General features: G+C 41.6%; 1 protein-coding gene across 1 annotated transcript in view; it reads right to left on the reverse strand.

Annotated features, from left to right (window-relative positions):
- Window positions 1-5,691, reverse strand: part of RAP1B (RAP1B, member of RAS oncogene family) — a 63,969-nt gene extending 58,278 nt beyond the window's left edge. Inside the window, exon 1 of the mRNA XM_084810549.1 lies at window positions 5,574-5,691. The gene's annotated coding sequence lies outside the window, so the exon portion shown is untranslated. The remainder of the gene's footprint in view (window positions 1-5,573) is intronic.
- Window positions 5,692-6,000: the final 309 nt, after the last annotated feature.

Raw genomic sequence — 6,000 nt, forward strand, 5'->3', positions numbered from 1 at the left:
CCCAGCACAATGGGATATATTTCCATGACAATACCTGCCTAAATTCCATAGTAACATTAATCTGATTATTTGCCACAAATCCCAATTTACAGGGTAAATGGGATCTCAATTTTAACTCTTATCCTTCAATGAAAAACCAGTAAAACTAAAGCTCCTTGTAGAAATTCTCACTGTTGTGAGAGGATGGTGACTTCACACTAATGGCTGTGCTGTGAAGGAGTAGTGGCAATGGGGTAGTAGAACTGTGTGTGAAACTTTGGAGAAGACCACAGCTAGGTCTGAAATATCGGGGTCACCCCTACCTGCTTCACTGTTGCTGGTTTCTGGCTATAATTTTTCAGTAGCTAGTATGACATTGCAAACGTTTCTGTGAATATTTTCTGCAGAGTATGCAAAGTGCTGAGGGTGATAAAGTAGGTTACACCTCTCACTGTCTGGGGCTACTTGCAGAGTCTGTCAAGCAATATGGCCCCACTTGGCAGGAACTCCTTTTTTCAAGGTTATATTTGCTTTCTGCTTTAAGACCATTATATTTTTTCAAGCTGAAAACTCAGATCGTGACATTTCCTCCTACAGCAAGTATTAAAAATTACAATAAACAAGGGCAGCAACACATTACAGTATGGAGGGCTCCTATTCAGGGTTCCAGTCTGCCATGCTATGCCCTCTTCCAGGATATACTTCCATTTCCCCTCTCTGCCAGTTTCCATTCCCCCCACCCCCAGTCAGTCAGTATTCCATGACCACTAAGCATACTCAGTCATCAGGCTGGGTTTTTTAAATTCCCCTTGCTTTTAACATAACAATTTTTTGTACTCTGAAAACCTTTGGGTTCCCCTAAGCCTCCTGATACCTTCTTGTGTATTAACTCTGCCATTCTGGCTACAGAAGGATAGGCACTTGGAGAATGAGTTTGCTAATCAGCAGGATGTATCCAGTGTTCGCCCTGCTTAGAGTAGGCCCATTGAAATGAATGGGATTTAAGATAGACTAATCTTGGATTAGTCACGGTGGCTTAGTGGTTAAGAAGCTGAACTGCAGACTGGAAGGTGGGCAACAGCAGTTCGAGACCCGAGTGCTGTGTGACGGAGTGAGCTCCCGTCTTCAGTCCCAGCTTCTGCCAACCTAGCAGTTCGAAAGCAAGAAATTGCAAGTAGATAAATAGGTACCGCTTCGGCGGGAAAGGTAACAGCGTTCCGTGCGCCTCGGTGTCCAGTCATGCCAGCCACATGACCACGGAAGCATCTTTGGACAGCGCTGGCTCTTCGGCTTAGAAACGGGGATGAGCACTGCACCCTAGAGTCGGACACAACTGGCTGGGGACACCTTTACCTTTACCTTGTTAATCTTGGATACAACCCATCGAGTCCTGAAGTGTTCAGAGCCATTTGTACATTCAAATTATCATCTTAAGAGGTAAGACAACTACAACAGCAAAGCTACCTAGTTACAGCCCTGTGGCGAAGCGGGAGTAGCTGGCCCAACTTCTGCTGTGGCTGAATCCCTCCTCTGGCTTCAGTCACAACAAGTACCCTGAATCTCTCTCTGATCTCTGCAGGCTCTCTCCCATTCTCTCTGGGGTACAAGATTGCTCTGGAACTGAGCCTCCCTGGCAGGTGTGTGGCTGGCTATGGGCTTGACAGGAACCCCACCCCCTGACCACACCTCCTGACATATCCAGGCTTCCTGGCAGGGAAGGAAGTATCTTTGTTGTCATCATAACAATGAGGCCACACACCCCTGTCTTCTTGCTCTCCCTCTTGGTTAGGTTGCTGCTAGTACAACTTGGGACACTGTTGGGCCTGTTGGCCATGGGTGCAGTGCAGCCTCCCATGGTGTGCCGAGGACACATGTACTAAATATTATGTACTAAATATTATATACTTGCATATTGCATGGCATGACATTTCCAAAGTGGGGGTAACTAAAGCCAAAGAGATGAACAGCGCAACCTTGTGCATGTCTACTCAGAAGTAAACCCCATTGTGTTCTGTGAGTGTAGGATTGGAACCTTAGTAACGTTCTGAAAATGACAGAACAACAGTGCAATCCTATACCTATCTAATCAAAAGTAAGCCCCACTGAGTTCAATGGGACTTACTCCCAGGTAAGTGTGTATATGACTGCAGCCTAAGAGGGCTCTTAGCACTACTCATTAAAAGACATTCTGCAGCTATTCCATCTTTTCTTTTTTAATAGATTTTCAACCGTAAGAAAAAAGATGGAAGAAGTGATGGGAAAACATGGAATGGTTACAAGCTGAAGACAATATGGTCTGGGAAACCCCCCCCCCCCTTAAATTCCATGAATGAGGCAGAGCAATGTGATAAAAAGCCTTGTCTGGAAGCTGCCTAAGAAACTGACACAAGGCTGTATACTCAGAACACAATTCTAATGTGTAGGGTAAATTATTTAAAACCTTTTAACAGAACTATTTTCACACAAGTACAGTACCGACAGTGCTATTAGCTGTCAAAAAGTAGGGTCCAATAGAATAGCTTCTGAGTATTGTTATTGCCAATTTACACATACTAATTAGTTAACGATACAATCCTACAGATGTCTACACTGAAGTAAGTGCCACTGAGTCCGGTGGGGCCTACCCATTTACTTGGGAGTTTGGCCACGTAATGAGAAGACAGGATACCCTGGAGAAGATGCTGATGCTAGGGAAAGTGGAAGGCAAAAGGAAGAGGGGCCAACCAAGGGCAAGATGGATGGATGATATTCTGGAGGTGACGGACTTGACCTTGGGGAAGCTGGAGGTGGTGACGGCCGACAGGAAGCTCTGGCGTGGGCTGGTCCATGAAGTCACGAAGAGTCGGAAGCGACTGAGCGAATAAGCAACAAATAGGACTGCAACCTAAAATGTATTTTTATGGTATTGTGTGTTCTGCTGCCTCATAACAAACTGGAAGGCAATGTGTTCTTTTTCATTCTAATGATTTGAAAGCACTTTTTAGTGTTAAAAAGTCATGGTTTTGTATAACTAGATTGAATTAAATTTCTTTGCTATTCATCAGGGCCCTGGAAGGGATGAGGAGAAGAGCCTGTAGTAGCTATTAGCAGGCCAGAAAGTATCTAATAAGCATGTGTTACTCCAGGGACTGGCTTGACCATCCTCACTGACTACCTTGCTAATATGATTATTAAAATGGGAGTATTTTCTTGTATTTAATCATTTTAATTTTAATTATTCTTTGTTTCCTATAGATTTACTCCACTGCATTAATTAATAACAACCGTTACTGAAAATGTAACTTTAAAAAATACTTCAGAGGTTATAATTTCTTTTGCTTCACACTGACTTTGTTCAGACATCATGCTAAACCATGATTTAGTGAGATGAGAATGAGGCACAGCAAGCCAAGGGTCTTACATCCCCCCCTTTTTTTCTGGCATGGCTGTGAGGAGGAGTTTGGAAACTTTCACTTCCAAATTCCATTAACCACAGTTTTGTGTGTCATCTGAACACTAAACTGTAGTTAAAGTTAACTATGATGTGTTTAAACAAACCAGCATCATACCTTGCAGTTTGAAGTTGACTTGTTTCAGTCATTAGTTGACCTTATTATCATTAACCATAGTTTGTCTGGTTCAGATGACACAACACGCTGTGGTTAATCTAAACTGGAAGTGAACACTTCTAAATGCCTCCTTGCACCCATGCTAAAGGAGAAGCAGGGAGGGAATAAGTCTGAGGCTCACTGTGGCTTGTTCTCATCATGCTAAACAATAGCTAGTGTGACATCCAAACGTGGCCTCTGTGATCTTGTGAAAAGGACAGTTTAAGGACATAGCTACGGGATAACTGAGTAAACTGGCTGGGGAATGCTGGGAGTTGTAGGACTTTTTTCTATCTAAACATGCATAGGATTGTGCCCTAAATAGATAAATTACTGTGGAAAGTACAGTTGATTCCATGCCAAATTAAAAACCTATAAGAATTTTGGGAAACCGCAAAAAGCAACCAATTACTACTTTTATCCACTGGTTATTTTTACCATTCAATAGCTTCAGTAAGAGGGAGCTGTTTTTCTGAATGTAAAACAGCCAGCAAACTCTTTATTGTTCTTTTACTGTATTTTATTCTTTATTGTGAACCACTTTTTAATTTTACAAATAAAGAAACCAATGACACTGCAATCTGAGCTTTCATGTCAGCGGACATTATTCCAAACTCAACACTTTCCAAAGGGTCACATGTTTGGATGTACGTAATTGAATAATGGGTGGTGATACACAGAGCGATGTACTTTCATGTGAGAATCAGAGTCTTAAGATTAAACTCAGGACTATTTCCCTAATGCTGATTCAAACTTAGAATGAGAATATCCCAAACGTATTTCTGGCAGCATTTATAACCCAGACGCATACATTTTAAGATATTACAATGTTAAGGGATTATAATGAATTTCATATACTCTGATGTAAACTATAACCGAGATTGAGGAATAGTGAGTTATGGTTGCTATGGGAACCCTAATATTGAAGACACTAGAGCACTGATATATTTGAAGTATAATTTAATACTTAGAATTACTTGAAAAGTGATATGGGAAGTTAATAGTCAGGATATCAGATAAAGTATCTGTCACATTAGATCCAATTATTGCCATACTGTTTTAGTTTTCAGAGTGGAACATATAGAAAGCTATCTAGAACTTTGGGGGGATCCTCATCAACCTGACCTGATGAGGGCAATCTGTGATAGGGTGGCCATGTGTCCTCTTTTACAGAAGAACATCCTCTATTTGAAGGGCTGCCTGAAGACTGTTCTTTATTTCAAAGACATCCTCTGTTGGAAGGACTGTCCACTCCAAGATAAAGAACCACTAGAAGGAAGAGCAGGGTAGGACCTTGAAGTTGCCCATCAACAGCACCTGGACAGCAGACTGCGCAAGGCACACAGATCACCTGGACACAGTCTTCTACACTATGGTTAGATGTACTGTGTTTCATTTAAAATATAATAATTATTTCTGAATTTGCATCCGTACATATAAATTAGTAGAATGTTATGCAAATCAGTATCCTCTTTTGTCCTCTTTTTTGTGATGCATGGCCTCTTTTTTGGCAGTTCATAAGTGGCCATCTTAATGGGGGAACAGGCTGGAGCTCTGACAATCTAGCCTTACTTAATGGTGGGTCCATGAGCAGTCATTAAGTGGCCGATCTTAGGGCCTGGGCTGGTTCATATGAGTGCAGGTGGTCCTTTGAATAACTTGTCTGGTCCCAAACTGACTAGGGCATTAAAGGTAACCACCAGCACTTTAAATTGAGCCTGGAAATGTATAGAGGACAAATGGAACCTGAAATAAAATATTGCAGTGTGGAGTACAGGGTCAAACAAAACTGGAGAACATCCAAAATAACCCAAGAGAATGAAGAGACGAAGTCTCAGGATGCTGAATATGAAGTAGCCCAACATGTTTCAGCCCTGTACCATATATCTGGGTCTTCTTCAGTAGAAGAAAGGACAATAAGACACATAAGTAAACATTTTTAAATAAAACATTCACGTTAAAGATCATTATATTAGCCACACTGTGACAATGCATGTGCATACTTACTTAATATTTAATACTCCTGTTCAGTGTTCCAGTTGGCCAGCCATGCCCTTTTCCAGGTTATTTCGTTCCAATCCCTCTCCCTCCTGGTTTTCCCCACAACAATGAGTCAGCATTCTGTGCCAACTGAGTATGTTTCCTTCTCATTTAGCTGTTTTGGAGTTTCCCCACCTTAGGGTTATTTTTCTAGAAGTTGTTGTTGTTGTTGTTGTTATTTTGGTACTTCTGCAAAACTTGTGTTTTCCCCAAGCCTGCTGATACCTCCCTCTTTTGTGCAGAGGGTGCTGTTTTGGCTACATAGCAACTGGCATTTGGAGAATTGAGCTCAATATTTGTATATATGTAAAGAGTAGTTGAAATTAGCTACTTTTCAGTTCTTGTCAGTCAAACAGTAAGATAAGTATGGAAAGGCGCAGATCTTGCATGTTAA

This window comes from Heloderma suspectum, chromosome 7, assembly GCF_057233095.1.
Source record: "Heloderma suspectum isolate Gila_16-S chromosome 7, 16-S_ref, whole genome shotgun sequence".
NCBI classification, from domain to species: Eukaryota; Metazoa; Chordata; class Lepidosauria; order Squamata; family Helodermatidae; genus Heloderma; species Heloderma suspectum.